The sequence below is a fragment of the Pygocentrus nattereri genome, chromosome 24 (assembly GCF_015220715.1).
Source record: "Pygocentrus nattereri isolate fPygNat1 chromosome 24, fPygNat1.pri, whole genome shotgun sequence".
Taxonomy (NCBI): Eukaryota; Metazoa; Chordata; class Actinopteri; order Characiformes; family Serrasalmidae; genus Pygocentrus; species Pygocentrus nattereri.
In genome coordinates this window covers 2,559,390-2,575,805 of record NC_051234.1, presented here as the reverse complement: position 1 = coordinate 2,575,805, position 16,416 = coordinate 2,559,390, and the positions used below count along the sequence as shown (strand labels likewise).

At 40.9% G+C, this 16,416-nt stretch overlaps 1 protein-coding gene across 3 annotated transcripts in view; it reads right to left on the bottom strand.

The window, feature by feature from the left end:
• Positions 1–16,416, bottom strand: part of csmd3a (CUB and Sushi multiple domains 3a) — a 534,059-nt gene that overhangs the window by 467,678 nt on the left and 49,965 nt on the right. The window lies entirely within an intron of this gene.

Below are 16,416 nucleotides of genomic sequence, written 5' to 3'. Positions count from 1 at the left end.
GCTGTCCAGTATTGGTCATAAAGTTCCTCCCACATTCCACAGAATCTGGAAAAGTAATGAAACCAGTGCCGTCCGCCTTCGCTCTCACGTTAATCACCTCTTTTCACTTTTTTAGGTCAAAAGCGTGCATGTTTAGGGTGCACTACGGAAAAAATGCAGCTGCTGAAAAAGCTATTCCGACAACAATGAATGAATCACAATGGGCAGATGCCGATACTCGCCAGCGCTGAGGGTTTCATTTCATGGTTTGTGATTTGAATAGAAATGAAAACTTCTTTCTTTTTTTTTGTTCTCTTTCACAGCTCGGCAGCATGACGATGGTAGACGTACACCTGGCAACCCATGAGAGGTTGGGGGGTGGTGTTGGCGGTGGGGGGTTATCAGCGAGTTGGGTAAATAGGCTGGCAAAGGCAACCGGCATTAATTGAGGTTTCCTATTTAACCCTATTCCGTTCCCTTAAGGAGTAATTAGCTTTTACAACTGCAGGAGACAGAGGCTCCTTTCTCTTCTCTCTCCTTCACTCGCCTCCTCCCTTCTCTCCCTCTCTCCCTCTTTTTTCTTTTCCCCTTCCCTGTTTCTTGCTCTGTTTATACCCCCCCCCCTCTCTCTCTCTCTCTCTCTCCTTTTTCATTCTTTTTTCTTTCAATCTTCCTCCTAGCGAGAGCGCTTTCTTTCCATTTGTCTCTCTTTTTTATCTCTACTTCCCATCTCTCTCTTTCTACACCTCTTTTTTCCTCTATGTCTCCTTCTGCATCTCTTTTCATTTGTGTCTTTCTCCCTCTCTTGCTCTCTTTCCTTTCTTCTCTCTCTCTCTCTCTCTCTCTCTCTCTCTCTCCCCATCTCTCTTGCTCTTTTGTTCTCCTGCTCTCTCTCCCTTTTTCAGTCTTTTTTCTTTGCCATCTGTCTTCTTCCTCTTTCTTTCCTTTTCTTTTTCATCTCTACCTCCCATCTCTCTCTCTCTCTCTCTCTCTCTCTCTCTCTCTCTCTCTTCTCCATCTGCCATTTCTCTTTTATATTTGGGTCTTTCTCCATCTCTCATTCATCTCTCTTTTCTCTCTCTCTACCTCTCCCTCCTTGTTTGGTCTCTAATTTTCGCTCTCCTATTTCTGTCTCTCTCCCCTTCCCTTCTTGTCTTCTTCTCTCTGTCTCTCTCTCTCTTTCTCTCGCATATTATTCTCTGTCTCTTCCTCCCTCCCCACCTTTCATCTCTCCTTTTTTCCCTCCCTCCCTTTTCTTTCTCTCGGTCCCTGTTTTTTGCTCACTTTGCTCAAATACATTTACTTTGTTATTCCTCCTCTCCTGCTTTCTCTTTCGCTTTTCCTCTTTTTTCACTCCCTCTTGTATTTCTCTTTCGCTGTTTCTCACTCCCTTGCTCACTCCTTTTCTTTGTCTTTCTCCTTCTTTTGCTCTCTTTTCTCCTCTCTTTCCTCTTTTTCTCCTCTCTCCCTCTTTTCCCTTTATCCTCTCTCTCCACCTCCCATCTCTTTCCTCTTTTTCTCCTCTCTCCCTTTTCCCTTTATCCCTCTCTCCACCTCCCATCTCTTTCCTCCTCTCTCCCTTTTCCCTTTATCCCTCTCTCTCCACCTCCCATCTCTTTCCTCTTTTTCTCCTCTCTTTCCTCTTTTTCTCCTCTCTCCCTTTTCCCTTTATCCCTCTCTCTCCACCTCCCATCTCTTTCCTGATTTTCTCCTCACTCCCTTTTCCCTTTAACCCTCTCTCTCCACCTCCCATCTCTTTCCTCTTTTTCTCCTCTCTTTCCTCTTTTTCTCCTCTCTCCCTTTTCCCTTTATCCCTCTCTCTCCACCTCCCATCTCTTTCCTGTGTTTCTCCTCACTCCCTTTTCCCTTTAACCCTCTCTCTCCACCTCCCATCTCTTTCCTCTTTTTCTCCTCTCTCCCTTTTCCCTTTATCCCTCTCTCCACCTCCCATCTCTTTCCTCTTTTTCTCCTCTCTCTCTTTTCCCTTTATCTCTCCCTCTCTCCACCTCCCATCTCTTTCCTCTTTTTCTCCTCTCTCTCTTTTCCCTTTATCTCTCCCTCTCTCCACCTTCCATCTCTTTCCTCTTTTTCTCCTCTCTCCCTCTTTTCCCTTTATCCCTCTCTCTCCACCTCCCATCTCTTTCCTCCTTGTCTCCTCTCTCTCTTTTCTCACTCTCCCTTGCGACCTCCGATCTCTCTCTCTTTCCCCATTATCTCTCTGTCATCGTCCAAGCATACAGACAGGATGAATTCATGGGTGGGAGGGAGCCCACACTGACTCACAACCACCCACATCCTATCTTCTTTCTGACACACACACGCGCACACACAAGCTCGCACACGCGCACACACACACACACACACACAAGCTCGCACACGCACACACACACATACACACACACTCGCGCACACACAAGCTCGCACATGCACACACACACACGTGCGCACACACAAGCTCGCACACACACACAGATACACACACACGCGCACACACACACAAGCTCGCACACGCACACACACACAAGCTCGCACACGCACACACACACATACACACACACTCGCGCACACACAAGCTCGCACATGCACACACACACACGTGCGCACACACAAGCTCGCACACACACACAGATACACACACACGCGCACACACACACAAGCTCGCACACGCACACACACACAAACGTGCACGCACACACAAACATGTGCGCGCACACACACATGCACACATTCACACACACACTCTCACAAACACACACATGCATACGCGCACAGTGATTCATTTAATTTGTTCAATAGCACTTCTGTGATATAATCATATCTCAGCTTATACAAATCTTTATTATTCACCAATGAGCACCGGCCATAAGCAGGACTCAAGCATAGACGAAGCCAGCATGAAAAAACAACAACTGCATCAAAATAAACACAGAATTCAACAATTTAGCATCTGAATATTTCAACAATTATTGCTCAGCTTGGCGTGGGCGTTTATCTCCATCAGTCCAAGAAGAGCTGTGTTGGAGATTTTTTTTCAGCTAATGGTCATTAAAAGGATCAACCTTTGACCATCACAATCTGACCAAAATGATGCAGCTATCTGTGTAGAAGCAGTGCACGTCTGTAGCTTTTCAGCCATACAGAAGCACAATTTGGTTTCAGGACTTCTCTTAAAAGGTTCTTTTACTTTAGGTTGAGTTTTTTTAACCTCTTTTTATGGCAGCAATTTCTGCCTCTTTTCCAGATGCCTCAGTTAATGCACTACACATTTTCCTCTTCAATGATGTTTGTGGAATACGGTTTGATAGAAATGACAAAACCAGAAGCAAACTGTGTTTCTGTGATTGGAAGTGAACGAGTAAGTCGACAGCTATAAAAGGGCTTATAATGTGTCAGAATTCTAGTTTGTATTATGACAGTCATTTGATAAATCAATGTGATCAGTTATTAATCTGTGTTACTGAGCTCTGCTAAAGCCTGAGTAGCCTGATAAATCAATGTGATCGGTTATTAATCTCAGCGTTACTGAGCTCTGCTAAAGTCTGAGTAGCCTGATAAATCAATGTGATCAGTTATTAATCTGTGTTACTGAGCTCTGCTAAAGCCTGAGTAGACTGATAAATCAATGTGATCGGTTATTAATCTCAGCGTTACTGAGCTCTGCTAAAGCCTGAGTAGACTGATAAATCAATGTGATCGGTTATTAATCTCAGTGTTACTGAGCTCTGCTAAAGCCTGAGTAGACTGATAAATCAATGTGATCAGTTATTAATCTCAGCGTTACTGAGCTCTGCTAAAGCCTGAGTAGACTGATAAATCAATGTGATCGGTTATTAATCTCAGCGTTACTGAGCTCTGCTAAAGCCTGAGTAGACTGATAAATCAATGTGATCGGTTATTAATCTCAGCGTTACTGAGCTCTGCTAAAGCCTGAGTAGACTGATAAATCAATGTGATCGGTTATTAATCTCAGTGTTACTGAGCTCTGCTAAAGCCTGAGTAGACTGATAAATCAATGTGATCGGTTATTAATCTCAGTGTTACTGAGCTCTGCTAAAGCCTGAGTAGACTGATAAATCAATGTGATCAGTTATTAATCTCAGTATTACTGAGCTCTGCTAAAGCCTGAGTAGACTGATAAATCAATGTGATCGGTTATTAATCTCAGCGTTACTGAGCTCTGCTAAAGCCTGAGTAGACTGATAAATCAATGTGATCAGTTATTAATCTCAGCATTACTGAGCTCTGCTAAAGTCTGAGTAGACTGATAAATCAATGTGATCAGTTATTAATCTCAGTGTTACTGAGCTCTGCTAAAGCCTGAGTAGACTGATAAATCAATGTGATCGGTTATTAATCTCAGTGTTACTGACCTCTGCTAAAGCCTGAGTAGACTGATAAATCAATGTGATCGGTTATTAATCTCAGTGTTACTGAGCTCTGCTAAAGCCTGAGTAGACTGATAAATCAATGTGATCGGTTATTAATCTCAGTGTTACTGAGCTCTGCTAAAGCCTGAGTAGACTGATAAATCAATGTGATCGGTTATTAATCTCAGCGTTACTGAGCTCTGCTAAAGTCTGAGTAGACTGATAAATCAATGTGATCAGTTATTAATCTCAGTGTTACTGAGCTCTGCTAAAGTCTGAGTAGACTGATAAATCAATGTGATCAGTTATTAATCTCAGTGTTACTGAGCTCTGCTAAAGTCTGAGTAGACTGATAAATCAATGTGATCAGTTATTAATCTCAGTGTTACTGAGCTCTGCTAAAGCCTGAGTAGACTGATAAATCAATGTGATCGGTTATTAATCTCAGTGTTACTGAGCTCTGCTAAAGTCTGAGTAGACTGATAAATCAATGTGATCGGTTATTAATCTCAGTGTTACTGAGCTCTGCTAAAGCCTGAGTAGACTGATAAATCAATGTGATCAGTTATTAATCTCAGTGTTACTGAGCTCTGCTAAAGCCTGAGTAGACTGATAAATCAATGTGATCGGTTATTAATCTCAGTGTTACTGAGCTCTGCTAAAGCCTGAGTAGACTGATAAATCAATGTGATCAGTTATTAATCTCAGTGTTACTGAGCTCTGCTAAAGCCTGAGTAGACTGATAAATCAATGTGATCAGTTATTAATCTCAGTGTTACTGAGCTCTGCTAAAGCCTGAGTAGACTGATAAATCAATGTGATCGGTTATTAATCTCAGCGTTACTGAGCTCTGCTAAAGCCTGAGTAGACTGATAAATCAATGTGATCGGTTATTAATCTCAGCGTTACTGAGCTCTGCTAAAGCCTGAGTAGACTGATAAATCAATGTGATCAGTTATTAATCTCAGTGTTACTGAGCTCTGCTAAAGCCTGAGTAGACTGATAAATCAATGTGATCGGTTATTAATCTCAGTGTTACTGAGCTCTGCTAAAGCCTGAGTAGACTGATAAATCAATGTGATCGGTTATTAATCTCAGTGTTACTGAGCTCTGCTAAAGCCTGAGTAGACTGATAAATCAATGTGATCGGTTATTAATCTCAGCGTTACTGAGCTCTGCTAAAGCCTGAGTAGACTGATAAATCAATGTGATCAGTTATTAATCTCAGCATAATTCATTTTTTAAGAGATGGTAGTACTTCACAAGTCATAAGCCTTGCTGGACTCCTGTTACTAAATGAAAATCACACTTTATAGTCAAGTTTGCAAGACGTCATTATTGGGATATGGCAAATTTTGTGCTTAGTTAATTGCCAGTAAGCAGCAGTAAACGAAAGTCGGCGACGAGAGCCAAAATAATAAGAGTTTTAAATAAATGAATTTTACATGAAACAGAAAAATGACATAAAGAAAAACCCAGTGAGCAGCGAGGAACAGTGTGCATTAAATAATAATTACAACAGCAGAATTTTCCTCATGTGCCTTATCAATATGCATTCTATATGTATTTTATTAGTATTCTGATTACATTACTATTTCACGTATTGTAATGGACACCTGATCCAGCTCATCGGGTCATCAAGCATTTGAAGGTCAGGGAATAGCTCAAACCTGGACTACAGCTGAACACTAGGGACACAAATTGCTCTTCTACCGCATCACTCTAGGGAACCTCCGGTTTGGCACCTTCATTTTCAAGTGTGCACTGAGCTCAGCCTTGCTGAATCCATCACATGTAAAAGGCGCAAAATCCAATAATGCTTATAGCTGGGTGTTTACCGTGCTAGTCAATAGAATTGGCATTTAACCTTGATTAGCCTTGAACATAAAAGTAGAGAGCACCACACAACAGCTGTCCCCACTGGCACTTTAATACTGATTGTCCAGTTACTGACGATATGATGGAGGTCGCACCATCGGTATCATTTACATTTACATTTACAGCGTTTAGCAGACCCTCTTATCCAGAGCGACTTACAAGAAGTGCTTTGTCAATCTAGAGAAAGTATCTTTGCTAGTTACCAACAGCTTAGAGAAAAAGACGGTCCTGAGCTCAGATACTGCTAGAAACAAATGTCACTGCAGACACCAAGAGAAAAAGAACCAGAGTTGAACGCAGAACTCTGAGCCATTCAATGCAATACAATAACAATAAGATACAATACATTAATCTACAATACAGAGTGCAGGACAATAAAATAAGTGCAGCTTATAATTCAATGCTCATTTAAGTGCTGTGTAAAGAGATGAGTCTTCAGTCTGCGTTTGAAGACCGCAAGAGACTCTGCTGTTCGGACAGCCAGTGGGAGTTCATTCCCCCACCTGGGTTCCAGTACGGAGAACATTCTCCACGCTTGACTTCCGTGCACCTTGAAGGACGGCGGGTCAAGCCGAGCTGTACTCGAAGGGCTCGAGGTCCAGTTCAAGTAGGTAGGGGCTGGTCCATTTTTGGCTTTGTAGGCCAGCATTAGGGTTTTAAACCTGATGCGCGCAGCTACAGGAAGCCAGTGAAGGGAGCGCAGCAGTGGGGTGATGTGGCTGAACTTGGGTATCAGGACGCCATCAGAAGAAAACGCTAGATCAGATATCTTGGTGAAGAAAGAAAGAATCTGATTCAGTCTTGTAACAAATCTGTCCTGAAATAGCACTCACTTCAGGGTTGTGCTTCAATAAAAATACTACATTTTAAAGATTTTATATATGTATATATATATATATATATATATATATATATATATATATATATATATAGGATCAATGTACAGTGGTTCAATATCAGCGTTGGAAAAGAAAAAGGAGGTATTCTGTCATTCCTACACCGTACATCTGAAGCAGGCCTGGACAATAAAACATTAATAATAATTAGCTTTCGTTTCCTAGTAACGCACATTTGAGTTGTTTTCTTAATGAAAATAAAATGATCAGGCTGCTCTGTTCATCAATCCGGTCTTAGCATCTACGGCTCGAACACAAAAACAGGTGCTGCACAAGGTGTTCGAACAATTTGGTACAGTAGGCAGTCGGGCTGTGATATTGACATAAACGCAATGGTCAGTGAAGCTGTCAGATATTATTAAATATCATTATTAAAACAGCGCGTCTCTGACTGGACGTGACCCAAGCACAGTGTTTTTTCGACGTGTAAACAGGTGACCTCTCCTTTAAGCTAAGGGCAAAGCACAAAGTTATAAAAGCTCCATTCATTATGGTGCAAAATAAAAAGAAATGAAATACTAACTACTCATATCAGAACTGTGAGCACATGTTTGTGCTCTGGAAGGCTGAGAAACGGTCAGTCATTACCTCAACAGCTGTTTCTATGAAGGCTACAGAAACGAATTAATATGTATTTTTACACAGGCACACGAGTACAAATACTTTTTTTCTTTTCATTTTATTTTTGCTTACTTATTAACTTTGTTGTGACAGGAGCCATTACTGCCACACACACTTGAAACACCACACTGGGTGTGAGAACAATCCTAATGTTTGATGTGTTTTTACAGGCCTGTAGGGTGGAGGAGTGTTTGGGCTGCGCATGTGTGTATTTTGTAATTGGCTGTTAAGCCTAATGGTTAAGTTACTTGTGGGAGAGTAGGATTCAATCCCAGCACTCATTAGGCTTCTAACAGTTTGTGCCGACAGTGTAATGATGTCTCTCAGGCGCTACACGTATGAGAAATTTGATCCGTTCTGTCATCGCCGCTCTAATGATGTGTTTATCATGAAAACTCATACTGTGATATCATTGAAAGCGTGATTTATCGTACAGTCCTTGAAGGCAGTGACATGCAGCTTTCATGTACAGCAGTAATGCCCAGTTTTTTCTCTTGAGGCCAAACGTGCTGTTTGTGGAGGGCCAAGGGCCAAAAAGAACACAACTGTATAATTATAACCAGTTTAGGAAACATGTATTTTATATCACCTCACTATTGTTACTAAAATACTTCAAATAAATGATATTCTGTTTATATTCTGGCCTTTGGTGAGGGGGTTCGGTAACATTGTGGCAGGCCTAATAAAACATCCTCACAGGTCAGCTTGGGCTTGCAGGCCACACTTTAGACAGCCTTGTTTTAGGGGAAAAGTCTGGCCATTCACTTACAACAGCACAAACCAGCAGGGCAATTAGAAGACTTAGCTAGCTGGATATTTTCAGTGTTAAAATTATGGAGACTAAAAATACATGTGTCTTATATTTCGCCTTAATGCTAAGCCATTTTGTGCTTTACCTTCTTTTTGTTTTATTCATTTTCATTTCCTTTTCAGGCTTAAAATGAAACATTAAGGAATACAAAGCAATTTGTAATAATTACTGAATGACACTGAAAAATGTACTGTAATCCTTTGTTTGGCCCTGATCTGAAAACTGAACAGCAGATTTATGCCTATATGACATACCATCACATTGTAGCCTCTTAAACTCCTCGGGACCACCGGTGGCTCCAAACCGCACTCGGTCATGATCTTCATAACGTTCATATTCCATAAGCTCCATTCAGAAGCTGGGCGTCGTGTGAGGCTGTAGCTCTTCTCTCCAGTCTAATAGACGGTGATGTCATTTTAAACCCTTATAATAAAAGAAGCTGAACTTTGTTTTTCTACTGAAAGTCGACCCGTTTCCCCCCAAATCTGGGCTCTAAACTATAAACAGACGGCGTCTCTTCAGTGATCTGCTCTGGAAACATCACGTTTAGAAAATAACACAAAGAGCGTCTGAGATTTTTGGCCTTCAGCAGTGAATTGTAAGCGTGTAGTGATGTGTGGAGATCATAAAACACATGATCTGTTCATCTGAGAGGGGCTTTTACCTATATATATATATATATATATATATATATATATATATATATATATATATATATATATATAAATAAAATTAAAAATTGCATTTTTATGCAATTTTTTGCAGTTACTGAATCATTTGCCTCATAATTTGGTCACGAAAATTCAGACAGACAAACCAAAATATACCCTGGAGAATAAGAGGTTAAATAGAGGACAAATTGTGGTGTAATATTGTTCATCTCCATTCTAGGCTGTCCCTAAGAATCCGGTAACCTCTAATCATTCACTTTTGGGAAGGCAGCTAGTCCTGAACTAATTTAAGGGCAATTTTAACAAAAACAAATGTGTACCTACTAACATGAAGTAAAAATTATACCGTGATTACTCTAAACACGGCCATGTAGGTTTTTTTAGTAATGGTGATGGCGTAGCAACACAACACTTCAGAGCAAATCCTTAGCGCACCTTGGAATCGAGTGCAACACCACAGCAGCTAGAATGAATTGTGCTTTTCACATGCAAATCCAACTGCTACAAAAGAAGTGTTCATGTACGTTCCCATAGCTGCTGTGTTTCAGGCTCTTGGCCCTTGTGCACACCTCCCTGCAGGTGCAACACATGCAAAGAGGATGGAGGAGCTACAATGGAATGAATTCCTGGTGCATTTTTAGGTATCATTCATTCACAGTCATGCAATGTGTAGGTGGAGTGAATACCAGAGAAATATGGTGCATTGGGAGAGTCGTTATCCACTCACAGTAGTAGTGGGCAGTATAGACAAAAACTCATGGTATAATTAGGATTGCTGATAGTTTTGGTATATATTACAGTACAGTTATAGTGTATTTATGCTTTTATTTGAAATAAAACCAGTAAATAAACCTTTTTTGTAGACTAACAATGGCATATTATTTTGGATGTATTTTCATTTTTAATAAGAACCATTTGTATGGTTCTAAAATTTGTATATTGTGCAAAATAGTGAGAACAGAAATGAACAGTATGGTCCACAGCAGTTTCTCTGAGCGCGGCAAAAATGGTAATGAATGTCTTAAAGTCATTTGTCTCATATGTGCACCTCTTACACCTCTTAAGCTTTAATCTACGACTGAAATTTAGTGAAGATTACAAGCTATTCACACTATCAGTTTTAGCTCAGAAGCTGCTGAGACTCAGTTTTATAGGCTGAGACTGCAGCATCACCTGAAGCAGCAAGGAGCGGCATGGAAAGCTTCTCTCCACACTAGGCTCCAACAGCTAACCCTAAGAGACTGGCTTTTCCATCCACTCTCGTTTTTCTCCATTAACTCACAAACCCCTGACAATCTGCTGTTGCTCCTTTGCAAATAAAGTGAACTGACCCCAGGCTGCAACTCACTAAGAGAGAGGTGTGTGAATGAGTGTGTTTTGAACTGTTTCTATGTTGCATTATCTGCATTTATTTACTGGTATGACAGCAATAACAAAACTAATACATTAAGAAGAGTTTCTTCTTAGTTATACCAGATGAACTGGTATATTGCCCACTACTAACTGTTATATGACCAGATACCAGTTATTTACCTTTGGGTAATCATTGGCAATTGTTCAATTTTGTCATGTGAATAAAACATGTGTTGTGGGATGTAACAATGCCAGCTTGCATACCGTGTTCAGGCGGCACCACAGAATTACTGGCCTGGAATTGACTGTTTGTGATTTCAGTGGAAAAGCCACAATCAGGTCTATAATCATTTGGATTTTGAAAAGTTCTCAGTATTTTCGCTGGCTGGCTACTACAGCCTACTGGAATTGAAACTGAGTAACGTATATGAGCTCAGCCTTAATTTGAGAGTATTCACATCCAAACCAGTTGAACAGTGTTCAGCAGTGTATTGCAACCGTCCACCTGAATCATAGATGAAATTGTCACTGTTAATACTTGGTTGCAAATCCTTTGCAGTTAATGACTGCCTTACGTCTGGAGCCCAAGGCTTCATCAGATTCTTGGTTATTTCCCTGGTGAGTTTCTGCCAGGCCTACATTGCAACGGGGGCCGTTTTAACTTCAGTTGCGCTTTCAGTAAATGAAATTGAGATTGAGTGGATTGAGGTTAGACGACTGAGTAGGCCATTGCAGAATATTCTGATTCTTTGCCTTAAATGACCAATATGTAACATGTCAACCTGTCAAATTCATACTGAATGTTGTGGTGTCAACCCTTATCCTAAGAAACAAGCAAATACCCAGTCCCTCCTCCTTGTTTACTCCTCCCCCTCCTTACCATCCTAGAAGAAATGCTGTGAGTTTGGCATCAAGCTTCATCCTTTTACTTGCCAAGGGCCGTCTCCAGCGGTGGAAAGCAACATCAACGTTAACTCTTGTTTTGCTTCTATTTATGTTACTTCTTTTCTTTGCTGCTAAACACGTAGCCGGGAGCAGGTGGCAGTGATGATGACTGGATCTTTTTACACAAAAAATCTTGCAAACTTCCCCTTTAAAACGTCTTGGATGCTCCAGGTCACCGTCCATTTGCATTGTGAAGCACCGTCCAATAAGTTTTGAAGTGTTTGGCTGAATCTGAGCAGATAACATGGCCCTGTACACTTCAGAACTTGTCCTGCTGTTTTCGTCAGCACTAATCATCAATAAATACAGGGAATAAAGGGAACGAGTTCCACTGGTATCCGTGGCCATGCCATAACACTACCTCCACCATGCTCAACAGAACACCTGTCACTCAGTTTGGACTCAAATTAAAGGCCAAAGTCTATTCATTATTAAATTTCAATTTCAATATGATGTGGTAGACAGCTAAAATACAAGATCTGTCAGTTGTCCACATATACGCTACATAGACAAAAGTATTGTAACACTGCTACAGGTGTATAAGATCAAGCACCTAGCCATTCACCCTGGCTTTACAAATATTACTGAAAGAACCAGTCGTTCTAAAGAGTTCACTGAATTCGAGTGTGATACTGTAACAGGATGCCACTGATGCAAGTCCTTTTGTAAAATTTCTACATTCTTAGATATTCCACGAGTGGAAAATGAAAATTGGAAATATTTAGGAACCACAGCAACTCAGCCATGAAATGGTAGACCACGTAAAGTTCCAGAGCAGCTTCACGAGTGCTGAGGCTCATAGTGCTTAAAAGTCACCAACTGCAGAGCTCCAAACCTCCTCTGAGATTAACATCAGCACAAAAACTCCGTGCTGGGAGCTTCATGGCATGGGTTTTGATTCCTGAGCAGCTGCTTGCAAGCCTTATATCACCAAGCACAATGACAAGCATCAGATGTAGTGGTGTAAAGCGCCGCCACTGGACTCTGGAGCAGTAGAAAACTATTCCGTGGAGTGACGAGTCATGCTTCTCTATCTGTCAGTCTGATGGACGAGTCTGGGTTTGGCGAATGCCAGGAGAATTACCTGCCTGACTGTATTGTGCCAACTGTAAAGTTTGGTGGAGGAGGGATAATGATATGGGGCTGTTTTTCAGTGGTTGGCCTAGAACCCTTAGTTCCAGTGAAGAAAAACCTAGACATTTTGGACGATTATACATTTCCAACTTCGGGATCAGTTTGGGGAAGAACCTTTTCTGTTCCAGCATGACTGACTGAGCCCCAGTGCACAAAGCAAGGTCCATAAAGGCATGACTGGGTGAGTTTGATGTGGAAGAACTTGACTGGCCCTCACAGAGCCCTGACCTCAACCCCACCTTTGGGATGAACTAGAACGAAGACTGTGAACCAGGCCCTCCAACCTCAGTGTCTGACGTCGCAAATGCTCTTCTGAATGAATGGGCGAATGTAAAAGTCTCCACAGACTTCCCAGAAGAGTAGAAGCTGTTATAGCTGCAGAGTGGGGACCTACTCCGTACTAATGCCTATGGATTTAGAATGGGATGTCATGAAAGCTCCTGTGGATGCAACGTGTTCCAATCGTCCATATAGTGTATTTATGAACCTGACTGTACTTATAAGCTGAATGACACTAATCTAGTAAATAACAGATGCTCTACACCATCTCCTGTAAGATAATAGAGGCTACTGTAGGCTACCTGGGACATCCAAGAAGAGATGCCACATTCTCACAGCGACCTCGGTGCACTGAACAGTAAGGCATCTTATAAAGTGGCCTGGTCCAATGGAATTGGAAAGACTTTTTCCTGTAAAAGAAATTTTACAGGAACCTACAGCTGTGACAAGATTACAGCTGAGAAAACCAAGTGTGATGGAATCAGCTTGCTTCAGTTATCAGTGCGCAATCACAAGAGTGACTTTTGTCCTTTTGCTCCTTATTGATTGTCTTGGCTTCTGAGTCAGTGTGGTTCATACTGTCATAAGCTTTTTTTTCTCTTAATTCTAAACAGATTCTGTAGGAGCAGTTATTCATTCAAATCATCTAAAATTTCATCTCATATTGTCTTTACAATGTTGCCTATTTTCCTGTTATTCTGAACGGTGCTAAACACGATCAGCTTAAATACAGCTTGCACAGATTATTTGAGGATTTAGTACTTGGGAAATGATTAGAGTCAACCTGACACTGCATTGTATGTCACATCATAGGTGTTTTTATTACATTTTATTGATTATCTCTTGATTTTTGCATATCGTTGCTGTCGGAAGAAAACCTTGCATCTCCATTTTTGCCATTTTTCAGTTTTTGACATAATTTGAAAGTGTCTGTTACTCTTTACGTTGTTTGTAAATTTTATGATGAGTGGCCTAAAAGAAATGACCCAAAATGACATGGGAAGAATTCTGGTTCCATTGACTTCCATTGAAAGTGAAGGATGTTTTTCCCTTCTCCTGTAAAGTGACTATTTTGGAGATACAAGGTTTTCTTCCGACAGCAGCGATATACTGACAATCTGCAGAAAGCCTGATCTTGAATCAGCCAGTATTGGCTCCTAAAACACAATTGTGCATTTATTTAAATCATTGCAATTTCACTTTGCAAAGTACATGGGTGCTGCATTTATTTATCCAATGCAACTTTGGCTAATATAAGAACTTGGAGCTTTGAGTAAAAAGCAAAAATGTTATTGGCTTTTAAACCGAGGCATTCAATTTGGGCTATCGACCAATTTGCCAGCCAAACTTATCAGCACACTCCTTCTTAATATATCATCACTGGTAAAGGTATTTAGGTTTTTTTTAATGGAATCTGCCATTTATATTTAGTGATCATTCCATGATAAATGGACCAATGATAAAGGTCCAAAATGTCCAAAAAATATTTTCACATTATATGCTAATATAAGTTCTATGGTAATGTTACCATTTTGGAGATATGTGTTTTTCCCCCAATAGTGACAGTGATGTGGATTTGGCATATTGAAAACATTAGCACACCGACTCCACTGTCAGTAGAGTATGGAAGTGAAAAGCCTGGACCTCTATTTGTAATCAAGACATGCTGACTGAATGCTGGAAGTACACGGGTGTGAGATCCCACTGGTCTTGTTGTGCCCTTGAACAAGACATTTAACCCCCAGTGGATAAATAGACGTGACACTGCACCACCAGCTCCCCCTTCCAGAGGAAAAAACAGTGCTGTGGCATTGCTGTGTATGACTGAGACGGGATGAAAAACGAAGGCCTACACTGATTTGTTATTAATTCCATTCAAATCAAGTTGTTCATAAGAATATCTTACCAAAAAAACAACAGAATGCTTGGCGTGAAATGCAATTCAGCCTTTCAAGAAAAGATTTAAACTACTATACATTGAGACAGACCAATACATCTCTGCAGACGGGCGATGAACAAATAAGGTTTTCAAAATGGTCATTTAAAAAAAATTGTATTACAAAAACGTGAATTTTTTTTCTGCATATATTTACATTCATATCGATTTGCTACAGTTCATTATTTTATTGGAACCTTTTTAAACATAAAATCATCTTTCTACCTTCTTCAGAATTTTACGCAACTAAATGACATTTTTGGATTGTTTACTTAATCAACATACACTCATCAGCCACTTTATTAGGTACACCTTGCTAGTAAAAGGTTGGACCCCCTTTTTCCTTCAGAACTGTCTTAATTCTTCAAGCCACACTTTAAACAAGGTGTTGGAAACGTTCCTCAGAGATTCTGGTTGGTTATTTGAGCTCCTGCTGTCTTTCTATCATCTGGAACCAGTCTGCCCATTCTCCTCTGACCTCTCACATCAACAAGGCATTTTCGTCCACACAACTGACCGCTCACTGGATATTTCCTCTTTTTCGGACCGTTCTCTGTAAATCCTAGAGATGGTTGTGTGTGAAAATCCCAGCAGATCAGCAGTTTCTGAAATACTCAGACCAGCCCGTCTGGCACCAACAACCACGCCACGTTCAAAGCCCCTTAAATCCCCTTTCTCCCCCGTTCTGATGCTCGGTCTGCACTTCAGCAAGTCGTCTTGACCACCTCTACATGCCTAAATGCAGTGAGCTGCGGCCGTGTGATTGGCTGATTAGCTATTTGTGTTAATAAGCAACTGAACAGGTGTACCTAATAAAGTTCAGAGTTCATATGGTTGGACGGTTGCACCACCTGACATTTTTAGACATTTGGAGGCAAAAAGAAATTAAGATGAATTTTATATGGACGCACTGAAAATAGTTTTAGATAAAAGAGGTGTTGTTGAATAATTTGATATATGTTATGTATCTACTGAATACATTTATGGGAAAATAACGGACTACAAATGCAGACCATGTTAAGTTAAGTGATCCTTTTTTGATCCCACAAACGGGAAACTCCACCTCCACATTTAACCCATCCGTGAAGTGAAACACCACATACACACTAGTGAACACACACACTAGGGGGCAGTGAGCACACTTGCCCGGAGCGGTGGGCAGCCCTATCCACGGCGCCCGGGGAGCAGTTGGGGGTTAGGTGTCTTGCTCAAGGACACCTCAGTCATGGACTGTCAGCCCTGGGGATCGAACCAGCAACCTTCTGGTCACAGGGCCAGTTCCCTAACCTCCAGCCCACGACTGCCCCACCAAGTGACCCAGACACTGACATTTGGATTAACATGTCGTTAAAGCCCACGTATCTCAAAATGGTCATTTTACAGGAGAAGGCAAAAATACTTTTAATGTGAGTTTACATAAGAGACTGTCATCCAAGGCATTTCAGGTCACTTCTACTGCAGAATGTGATGCAAGTAGTAAACACAAACAGTAAAGAAAAGTAGAAATAGAAGAAAATTGGGTCTCTTTTTTTTGGGTGGGGGGACA